Genomic DNA, 12,046 nt, shown 5'->3' with positions numbered 1-12,046 from the left:
AACAAATGGCAACCCTCAGCCAAAATGGTTCAGCAGAGAAATAAAATCAATAAACCCTCATCCAACACTAATAGAAGCAAGCAGGCATAAAGAACTGTAGATTGGTGGACAAATTAGTAAGAAATGCCAATATAAATGAGGATAAGAGAGTTGGATCAGTTTGTAAAGAAAACCCAAAAAGAATTCTTTGCGCATGCTAGCTAATACAGGCAGTCCCTGGGCAACGACGGGGGTTCCGTTCTTGAGACGTGTTGTAAGCCGAAAATCGTCGTAAGCTGCAACATCGTAAAAAATCCTAAGAAAACCTAACTTTTATTGTAGTGTCTTACCGAACAATTATAGAGCCGTGATTTCCACGAGCGGCAGGATACTAAATTCAAATTTAGCGCGTCGGCGTCGCCAACACTGGTGGTGATGACGTCATCTCCCTCCACTCGCGGGAGAACCAGGTACAACTGCCCAGGTGAATTCAATTCTTTTCCTGCCGGCGTCCGGTGAACATCGGTGGTCGGTGCGGTTGGATGACTTTGCTTCGCTTTTTTTTCTTGTGGATTGGATCTTCGGAATTGGTGAAGTACTCTTTTTTGGCGTTGTTGTTATTTTGCTTTTTATTTAGGCGTTGCCATGTCGGATTCTAGTCCGTCGGGAGTTAGGTTTTGCATCTCAGGATGTAAAACTAGATTATCCAAGTTAGAGTATGATTCTCACACTAAATTGTGTTTTAAGTGTAGGGGACAGTTTGTTCAGCAGATCGAACATGTAACGAGTGTAGTGATTGGACTGATTCTCAATGGAAGTTTTTTTAGTTCATACTCGGAGAATTAGCTAAAGACAGAATTAGAAAAGCAACGCTTAGGGAAAGTAGACTTAGCTCTGCTTCGTCTTGCGATGCATCTGTTCCTTCTGTTTCTCCTCAAATTGTTATGTCTCCTTTAACTACACCTCCTATTCCTCCTACTAATCCACTTCTCCGGCTTCCCGTGTAGTTTCTTCCGACACCATTGCCAGTCGGAATCGAGGTTAGATCAGAAATTTTCGGTACTGCGAATACGGTTTTGCAACTTGGTAATTCAGTTAAGACGTTTTTGGAGAAAGCGGCTTTAGGTAAGAGTGTAGTTGAGGGTGCGTCTGTCTGTCCTGACAGTCTCCTAGACAAAGGTCACTGTCCAGCTCCCCCGCACCGGGGAGAAGACATACCGGAAGTCCCAAGGGAGTCGATCGGGATTGCCCACAGACAGGCGCCTCTCTTGTTGAGCTGTTGCGCCTCAACAGGGCTCGGTTTAAGCGTTGGAAAGGTGTTGCAGTCAGACGCCTTTCGAATGATTCAAGCGATTCGTCTCCCGGTCGCGCGGCGCTCTTGGCGAGATTCGCCTGTTTCGCGTCCCTTAAAGAGGCGTTCAGGCGCCGATTCTTCGCCTCCTCCAGTAAGCGGTATGAAGGAGACCTGAGAGTAGGGTTGCGCCGCGGCCGTTAGCGGCTCGTTCGTCGCCTCAATCTGTGCCTTTTTCGGCTCCATCTACTAGTAAAGATTGTGGTTTTAGTGCTGTAGCTAGCAGTTCTAAGGGTGTTTCTTTAGGCGCTTTTTCGTCTGTTACGCCTGATGCGCCTGTTTCGCCTCGAATTTCGGCGGCTCCGAGCGAGGCGCAAGTAGTTTTTCCGCCTCCTGCTGAACATTTAGGCTCTTCCAAGCCTACGTTAACTGTTTTTGATTCGTCTCTGGCGCCTTTGCGCAAGCAGTTAGAGATGTTAACCAACGGATGAATGAGTCCAAGGGTGGTTCGAAACCTTCAGATCCGGTTGTAGTTCCGTCTACTTCTTCGGCGGTATCGGAGAATGAAGAAGAAGTAGAGGAGGAGGATTCACATCACCTCTCGTGTTATTCACGTCTCCTTAGATTTCTTCTGGTATCTTATCCAGATTATTTTGAGAAGCGGCTCCGCGCTCCCCAACTTCGACTTTTTTGATGAGGAGGAAAACTTCAGACCCTCTCCTCCCAAAACTTGTTCTATCTAAAGCGGTTAGACATTCGTTGAAAGAGACTGAGAAATGGAGTCTATGAAAAGAGACTTAGGGAAGGCTCTTTTTGCTTACCCTCCCTCTAAGTTGCTTCGTAAGAGGTATAGGTTTTATGTAACTGGGGAAGCTCCTTCTCTGGGAGTTTCTGCCTCCTCCCAGGGAGACTTCTCCAGTTTAATCGACTCCTCTAGAAGATCTGCTTTCGCCGCAGCGAAAGTTTTCTTTACAGCGCCTGAGTTGGACCACGTTGTAAAGAATCAATTTAAACTTTTGGAAGTCTTTAGCTTCCTTGATTGGAACTATTGGCGCTTTAGCGGCCAAGATCGAAGACTGTCCTTCTCTTTCTCAGGAGTTAGCGGAGGATTGGATTGGTGTTCTGTCCTGTGCGGGACAAATCCATTAGGGATGGATGTGATGAGTTAGCTTCGCTCATCGCCTTTGGTACCCTTAAGAAAGGCAACTTTGGTGCTCCTTTGCTTCTAAAAGGGTTACTTCCCAACAGAAGTCTGCTCTCTTGTTTGCTCCTTTTGTGAAAGATAACCTCTTTCCAGACGATGTAGTGTTGTCAATTTCGTCTGCGCTAGATAAGAAATCTACTTCGGATTTACTGGCACAGTCTACTAGAGACCTAAAGCTCCTGTGGAGACTGTTCCTTCGGTTTTCTCCTCTGGCCCAAGTGCCTTTTCGAGGGAGAAAACCCAAGCGCTTCTTTCGGCCGAAGTCGAATTTGCGACCTCAGTCTAAGGCCTCGGCCAAGGTTAACAAACCTTCCAATGAAAGCTCGGTTCTTCATGCACCAGTGGGAGGCCAGGCTGGCTCTGTTTTGGGAGGAATGGGAAAACAGAGGAGCAGAAGCCTGGGTAGTGCAAGTACTCAAGTTCGGCTATCGTATTCCTCTCGTTTCACCTCCCTCGCTCTCACCTGTGCCAATTCCATTCCAGGCATACTCTCCGGGCTCAGACAAATTTCTGGCGCTAGCCGCAGAAGTGGAAGCGCTGTTCTCAAAGAAGCGATAGAACAGATAGAAGGGGATTTTCCTCCAGGCTTTTACAATCGCCTTTTTGTAGTTCCCAAGTCATCAGAGGGCTGGAGGCCGGTTTTTGGATGTGAGCGCCCTGAACTTGCATGTCCAGAAAACAAAATTTCATATGGAGACCACTCGGTCGGTTTCTGGAGTCCATCAGACAGGGGGATTGGATGGTTCTCTCTGGACATGCAAGACGCTTATTTTCACATTCCGATACATCGCGAATCTCGGAAGTACCTGAGGTTCATGTTCGAAGGCAAGGTGTTTCAGTTTCGGGCGCTTTGCTTCGGACTAGCAACCGCTCCTCAAGTTTTCACCAGGGTCTATCCCGATAGGAAGCTGGCTGCACATATTAGGAGTAAGAATCTCCCTCTATCTGGACGATTGGCTTCTCCGGTCGGAATCAGAGAGTCGGTGCATGAAGGACCTTGAACAACTCTGGATCTTGCCAGAAAGTTAGGAATTCTGGTCAACAACAGAGAAGTCCCAGTTGTTCCATCTCAGAGCATCCTTTATTTGGGGATGATTCTGAATGCTCAAGTTTCGGGCTTTTCTGTCCCCGAAGAGGGTTCAAGGCTGTCTGGAGACAGTTCAGGAGTTCTTGGACAAAAGGTAAGTTCTGCAATCAGTGGATGAGGCTCCTGGGCAAATTGACGTCAGTGGAGAAATTTGTGACGTTGGGAAGACTGCACATGAGACCTCTGCAGTTTTTTTCCTGAGAGCCTCTTGGTGCAGGAAAGACACAACCAGACCTCGATTACCTTTCCTCCTGTCACAGATCAAATAAAAGAGGACCTAAGGTGGTGGCTCTCTCGAGCAAGGTTGGAAGAAGGGTTAGATTTACGACACCCATCCTCCCGAACCTACAGTTCTTTTCCGACGCATCGGACACAGGTTGGGGAGCCCTACTGGGAAATCAACGGACTTCAGGAGCTTGGTCGGAGAAGGAGAAGAAGTTCCACATAAATGTAAAGGAACTGTTAGCAATTTTCTTGGGGCTCAGACAGTTTCGGAGCTTAGTAGAAGGTCGAGTAGTGGCAGTGCATTCCGACAACTCCACGGCTCTCTCGTACGTGCTGGAAACGGGGGGACTCAGTCTTTCTCTGTACGAAGTAGCCAAGGATCTCCTCCTGTGGTCAAACGAAGCGAAGGTTCAGCTAGTCCCGAGATTTGTTCGGAAAGATGAACGTCCTGGCGGACGAGTTAAGTCGTCAACAGCAAGTGTACCTCTGGAGTGGACTTTGGACAACAAGATTTGTCAGAAACTTTGGCGCCTTTGGGGACGACCGTCAATAGACCTGTTCGCGACATCAAGGAACAACCGTCTTCCTCTCTTTTGTTCTCCAGTCCCAGATCCTCTAGCTTGGTCGGTGGACGCAATGCTGTTGGATTGGTCGGGTCTGGAAGCTTATGCATTCCCTCCGTTCGGTCTAATAAGAGAGGTGCTGAACAAGTTCATGTCGCACAGCAATGTAACACTAACGTTAATCGCTCCCTTTTGGCCCAGGAAAGAGTGGTTCCCGGACCTTCTCCAGTTGTTAGTAGACTTCCCCAGACTTCTTCCTCCAGAGAAGTGGCTTCTCAAACAACCTCACTTCAAGAGGTTCCACCAAAACTTGTCCGCTCTAGCTCTGACAGGGTTCAGACTGTCCGGAATCTTGTCAGAGCGAAAGGATTTTCAAGAAGAGCTGCAGAACTATGCCTCATTGTAGGATAGAGTCTTCTAAACAAATCATCAGGGAATTGGAGAACTTCAAGAGTGGTGGTTATAAGTGCTAAAGTTCCTCACTTGTGACCCTCTTTAACAGAAATAGCAGATTTTCTTCTATTTCTTAGGAACTCTAAGGAAACTGGCTCCTTCGACGATCAGAGGATATAGAGCCATGCTCTCTTCGGTTTTTCGACATCGAGGTTTGGATATTTCCTCCAATTCAGATCTGTCGGACCTCATTAGGTCTTTCGAAACCACTAAGCTCCCGCAAGATACAGTGGCTTGGAAACTTAGAGTGGGTGCTTAAGTTTCCTCATGGGGCCACCGTTTGAGCCTTTGAAGTCGGCTTCACTCAGAACTTGACTAAGAAGCACTTTTTCTTATTGCACTAGCTTCTGGCTAAGCGTGTCAGCGAATTGCCACGCTATAGACAAAAAGAGTCGGTTTCTCTCAAGGCAATGCTGTATTTTCGGTATCTTTGACCTTTCTAGCCAAAAATGAGAATCCTTCTAATCCTTGGCCGAGGAGTTTTGTGGTAAGGAACTTATCTGATTTGGTTGGACATGAGGAGGAAGAAAGGCTCTTATGTCCAGTCAGGGCTATTAAGCAGTATCTGTTGCCACTAAGGTATTAGAGGACAATCTTCTAAGCTCTGGACCTCGGTTCAAAATCCCTCTCGTCCTCTTTCTAAGAATGCTATATCGTTCTTTATTAGAGAGCTTATCAGGGAAGCTCAACTCGCAGTCGAGAACGACAATCTTTCCGTTTCTGAGAGTTAAAGCTCACGAGGTTAGAGCAGTGGCAACTTCTTTAGCATTCAGAAAGAATTTATCTTTAGCTTCGATTCTTCAGAGCACGTTCTGGAGATCGAATTCGGTTTTTGCGAGTCATTATCTCAAAGAGATAGAAACGGTTTCGAGAATTGTAAATCGTTAGGTCCGGTGGCGGTTTCTGGCATGGTGTTGGGAGAAACGGCAGCAGGGGTCGTCACCTCTATGCTAACTTTTCACCTTGAATAGGTTGTCGAGTTCAAGGGAAGCTGGGGGTACTGAGTACCTGGGATACTCACCAGTCTGTTAGGTCAGATTTTACAATGGTTGGGTATATAGTTTTTAAATCTGGTGTTGGTGACAAATGTTTTGTATGATTGAATTTCTGGTCTTAGCCCAGGGCAAGGGCAATCTTTTGTTGTACTATCCTCCGTCAGTCAGCCTTGACTCGCTTGAAAACTACGGAAGGATTCCACTCCTGTAGAGGCTAACTTTGGTCAAATTCCAATTCCTCTACAATAGTAAGAAGAGCACCGACCAGAGGCAGTAACAGTCTGCTGTAGCTCTCTTACAAGGTAAGATACAACAGACACCTTGAGTGTTTACTGGTATTGCAATAAATGTAACCATTTAAAAATACTAGTGGTCCACTGAATCCCACCTTCCCATAAATGTGTAATCAGCTCTATAATTGTTCGGTAAGACACTACAATAAAAATGAAATTTTCATTATTAAAATGAAGATTTGCATTGTTACTTACCATTCCAAAACAATTATGATTATACCCACCCCAAAATCCTCCCCTTGGAGGTCGACGGACGGGCGGACAGAAAAGAATTGGATTCACCTGGGCAGTTGTACCTGGTTCTCCCGCAAGTGGAGGGAGATGACGTTCATCACCACCAGTGTTGCGACGCGACGCGTAAATTTGAATTTAGTATCCTGCCGCTCGTGGAAATCACGGCTCTATAATTGTTCGGTAAGTATACAATAAAACTTCATTTTAATAATGAAAATTTCATTTTTAATACTTTGGGGGCATTGAAAACTATGTAAAACTGCATTCTTATTGCATTTTTCATAAAAAAACCTTCAAATATTGATTATTTTGCATTTTTGGTGTCATATTTCTTCTGCCAAATGAGGGTTGTAGGCTTTGTAATCCTGGAAATAATTTCTGATGAATATAATTGAAAAGCGCCTTAACCTTGGAACGTCTTAAGCTGAACCTGTCGTAACCCAGGGACTGCCTGTAGTAAGAAACCAATAAAAAATAGCATAAGTCCCCTAAGGGACAAGAGGTAACCTGGTGAACTCAGATTTGGAAAAAGCAAAGTTATTGAATAAGTTTTTTACTAGTGTATTCACAATTGAAGACACTACCTCAATACTGGAACCTGCTATTAAATATGAAGGGGCAGAACCATTGGGCAAAATAATATTTACAGAAAAGGACATTAAAAACAAAATAGACAAACTCGACAAGTTCAAATCTCCTGGCTTGTATGGGATTCGTACAAGAGAAATTAAAGAGCTAAAAGAGGAGATCAATCTTCACCTATATAAACTTCAGAAAAAGTGCTGAACAAATAAAGGCACCAAAAGGATAGAAACTAGGTATTGTGCCCCAGTTTACAAAAAAGGTCCAAGAGAAGAACCGGGAAATTGTAGACCAATCTGCCTAATGTTGGTCGTTTGCTAGATTTTTTAGTCCATAATTGCAGATCAAATTGTGGATCACATAGATAGAAACAACTTGTTAAACAGCCAATACGGTTTCAAACAAAACAGATCCTGCCTATCAAACCTCTTGGAGTGTTTTCATAACATGCTTGGTATTTATGACTGTTGTATACAGAGCAATAGATATACATACTCTACTTAGATTTCCAAAAGGCCTTTGACATGGTTCCACACAAGTAAGAGCTTGAGGAATTGTAGGAGAAATAGTGGATTAGATCAAAGTGGCTAACTTTAGAAAACAGAGAGTTGTAATAAATGGTGAAGAATCAGAATGGGCAGATGTAACAAGCGGAGTTCCTCAGGGTTCTGTCCTTGTCCCTCTCTTGTTTTTTATTTACATTAATGACATTGATGTAGGCTTAACTAGCAGGATAGCCAAATTTGCAGATGACACCAAACTAGGTGTAAATGCAGCAGACCCAGATGCAGTGGAAAGTTTAAGAAATGACCTAATGAGAATAGGAGAGTTGTAAAAAAAATGGCAAATGCCTTTTAACGTGGATAAGTATTAAGTGTTACAAATAGGAACAAGCAACCCTCATGCCAGCTACATGCTGCTTGGAAATGACATAAATAGTGTAGAACAAGAGGAGGACCTTGGAATCATTATTACCAAGGACTTAAAATCCACAAAACATTCATAAAAGCTGAAAAGAAGGCACAGAAACTAGTGGGATACATAAAGAGGCAGTTCAGATACAGAAACAAGGAAATGGTGCTGCAGATCTACACATCAGCAGTTAGACTTCATCTTGAATATGCAGTACAGTTGTGGTCACCAACACTAAGAAAAGACATAAATAGATTAGAAGGGGTATAAGTAAGAGCCACAAAGTTAATTCCATCCATCAGGCAAATAGGTTACCCAAGACCACTAGAGAGCCTGAACATGTATGGCTTAGAAACACGATGATTGTGAGGACAACTAATAGAAACATTTAAAATGCTGAAAGGCATAACAAAAGTAGACAGTAACCTCTTTGCACTAAACGATAACCGTACAAGAAATAATGGATGGAAACTAGAACTGAAGAGATATAACACATCCCACTGTGGGAACTTCTTTACATACAAGATATGCAACACATGGAATACACTGCCACCAGAAGTTGTAAACAGCAACAGTATGGAAGAGTTTAAAAGAAAGGTAAATAAAATCATTAGGACACTGTGAATGAATAGTAAAACCTGCTCATAGAGATAAGTGAGCACACGATGTCTCCTCGGATGGACTAACAAGTCTTTGAGACATCCTAAGCCTTGTAACTCCTTGTATCACTCGGAGGGGGCTAGGGGTCCTACTGTATTGACGATGTGGGTGAATAATTGGTGTGTGTAGAACTCTCCTATTCTGCTTTCTACCTGTCTTGTGATTTTTGACGTCTGACACTGGATGCTTTCTGTAGTCCAGTTTTTATGTCCTTTTTCATTCCCCACTAGATGTATTGTTCTGCTAAAATTCAGGGAGCTGACTGGCCTCATGGGTGGGACAGGTTGTGGGCGAGGGTGAAGGCTTTTCTTATGAGGCTTTCTGGCAAGCAGGTGATGGTCATCTCTCCATTGTTGATTGACAGGTTGCTTCACATAGGGTGGGGATGCCCAGCTGAATTCATTGTAGGTCCACTTTGTTTCTTTGCACCTCTCCTGTTACAGGATAGGCTATCCTGAGGTAGATGGTGTTGACACAGTTTCGTGATAGTGTGTCTGCCACAGTGTTTGCTGAACCCTTCAAGTATTTGATGGTGCAGGAATGTTCAGCCATTGCTGATAGGTGATGCTGTTGCTGTGCTGACCATGCGTCTGCTGTCTTTGTGAAGGCGTGCACCAAGGGTTGGTGGTCTGTTTGTATGATGAACTGTCATTCCTCAAGCATGTGGCAGAAGTGATGGATGGCTTTGTGGTCTGCTAGGAAGGAGCTCCCCCTCAAAGGTAGAGTATTTCTGTTCCATTGTTGTTAACTTCATGCTGAAGAATGCCAGCGGATGATGACCATCATCTGTGTCCTGCTCAAAGTTAGTGACCTATGGGGTAGAGGAACTATTAATGGTGCCTAAGTTATTGTTTTGCGGAAAGAGATGCATTATGTATCTTGATCTTTTGACCAACTTAATTTTTTCAGTTTTTCTTTTAGGCATTGGTAAATGGGACTCATGATTTTAGCAGTATTAGGAATAAATCTGTGATAATAGTTAATCAGTCCGGAAAATTCTTTTACTGCTTTAATTGTTGGTTTTGGGAAGTTGGTGATTCCTTCTAATTTCTCAGGTAGGCGTTTTAACATTGTCTGGGCTTACTTGATGTCCCAAGAATTCCAGTTTTCTTTGCCAATTTGCCTTCCCTTACTACGAGTCTGTTTTCTTTAGGTATTTGTAGTACTCTTTTGACGTCCTTAACATGCTGCTCAAGGTTAGGGCTAAATATGAGGATGTTGTCTACTTAGACCACGTAGAAGGGAAGTTGCTGAGTGGTTTGTCAGTAAGTCTTTGGAAGGTTGCCCCTGTGTTGTGGAGGCTGAAACATCTGTAGGTAAATGTGTAGGTGCTGAACGGGGTAATGATCATGGTCTTTTCAATATCTTCCTTCGCTATTGGAACTTGGAAGTATCCTTTCAGCAGGTCTCTTTTGATGGAGATCTTTGCTCTATTCATCCGGTTGGTTATGTCTGCTATGTTGGGCAACAGGTATCTGTCTGGCTTTGTTTTGACATTTAGCCGCCGGTGGTTCTGAATGAGGGTCATGTTCTGTCAGGCTTTGGTACCATGTGAAGGGGTTGGCATACTCCCACGTTCTTTCCATTTCCTTGAATACCTGTTTGGCATAGCCGAGCCTTTCTGGGGCTAAACGTTTGAAGTGTGAGTGGATTAGGGGGGCCTTCCGTTTCTATGTGGTGCTGGATGTTGTGTTTTGCTGGTTTGGTTAAGTCATGCAGAAGGCCATCTTTGAAAACCTTTTGGTAGTCTTATAGAAGTCACCGTATTTCTGGCGGTTGGGTAGCTGTTGTGACGAGGCCTGTTTGTTGTCTCTGCTGTTCCGTTGACCGTGCGGTGGTGGCTCTTCTATGCAGCTGTTGATGAGATGATGCCAGAGTTGTTTTTGGGATCAGTTGTTTTGATGCTATGTTCACTAGTCTGTTGTGTGCTTTAGGAAGTCTGCTCCTAAAAGCGCTAACATTACATCTGTGATGAAGGTCCAATTATAGTCTTTCCTGTTGAATGATGTGCTCATATCCCAGTTCCTGTTGAATGTTATGCTCATATCCCAGTTCCCGTACATCTTGAGTAGTGCTCCACTGGCAGTGGATACGTTCAGGTTGGTGGGTGGAGTGGGGTCGAGTCGTTTGTGCCGGTTGGCTGGCACAAATGATTTGCGTGGCCCAGTGTCAACGAGGAATTCTGTTTGACCTTTTGTCCCTGACGAAGAAGTACGTGGAGTCCTTGCATTTGTACCTGGAGGGGAGACAGCTGTGAGCAGGCACAGTTTCCTGTACGAGGCAACTGGTCTGTTCACCGCTGACATTTAGTTGGTTGGGTTGTGGTTGTGACTCTCTTGCATACTTTTTTTAAAACAGGCAGTCTTCGTCACATTTGTTGGCCTTCTTTCCAAATCTCCAATGAAAGTAGCACATTCCTTCTGGTGGTTTGTCTTTCTTCTGTCTGGTCTTCCCCTTGATGAATTGCTCGGGGAAGTTTCATTTGTGGATGGGGCCGCCGGTCCCTCTGGGTCATTGTCGGATTCCGTGTTTGTTGACTGCTGGGACTGTTGTGCTACTGCTGCTGTTGATGGCTGTGTGGGCTCTGCCTTTTTCTGGGTCATGTGCATTGCATCAGCCAGTTTCAGGAATGCTTCAGCTTTCATGGTGGAGGCATTGGTCATGGCCGCCAGTGTTTAGCAGGCCAGTTTTGCGAGAAGGACTTCTCTCACAAGATCCAGGGTTGGCTCGGGTAGGCCATCTGTGGCAGGTAGTTTTATGAGCCACCGTAACTGTTTGTAGACGTGATGGCTGCTTGTCTTCTATGGTTGCCCTCACATTTTTGAGGAATTTCTTGGCTCTTAGGGTGAGTGATGTGCTAAAGAATGACTTCAGCTGGGCTCTTCAGCAATTTTTAAGAGATGGGTTCAAAGTTCTGCTAGCCATCCTGCGACTTGCTAAAAATGTCACCTGGCAGGAATTTGAGGATGGCATCTGCTTTGCATGCTGAGCTGAGGAGGTCATTTTCTTTGAGTGGAAGATTGTCTCCACCCTGAAGAACCAAGCTCCTGAGTTGTGGGGCATAAATGGAGGTAGACGTATAGAGGCGGTGGTGATGGCGTCGCTGGAGATTGGCATTGTTTGGATTGGGTGGACTGGTCATCTCCATTGGCACCACTGTAGCATGAGTAAGAGGCAGCATCTTCAAACTTACTAATTTATTCAAACAACAAAAAACAGATCTATAGCTCTTGTCAGTGGAAATGTAGTGCCTGATACGAGGTGAACCATCCATCAACAAACTTGTGTTTGTTGATGAATGGAAAGAGACATAAACCGATATATAAGACACAAGTGAACTTTGGTACATATGGCTGAAGTGCTGACATTCCATTGTAATGCATATGGCAATGATGATAAATTTAACATAATAATATGAATGAAAATATATGTACAAACGATGGTAATGTATGCTGTTTCTCATGTACATGCCAGGTGAGATGAAGGTTTGGGTCTGCATGGGACCCTACAACATATTATTTGTTTACATTATTATAATAAGTACTAGAACAAAATTTCCAAGGAGAAT

General features: G+C 44.3%; 1 protein-coding gene across 5 annotated transcripts in view; it reads left to right on the top strand.

The window, feature by feature from the left end:
• The window catches only part of LOC135221954 (ubiquitin-protein ligase E3A-like), a 173,256-nt gene that overhangs the window by 112,585 nt on the left and 48,625 nt on the right, over positions 1-12,046 (top strand). The gene's annotated exons all lie outside the window — the stretch shown is intronic.

The sequence above is a fragment of the Macrobrachium nipponense genome, chromosome 3 (genome assembly GCF_015104395.2).
Source record: "Macrobrachium nipponense isolate FS-2020 chromosome 3, ASM1510439v2, whole genome shotgun sequence".
Taxonomy (NCBI): Eukaryota; Metazoa; Arthropoda; class Malacostraca; order Decapoda; family Palaemonidae; genus Macrobrachium; species Macrobrachium nipponense.
This window is presented reverse-complemented; position numbering and strand designations above follow the sequence as displayed.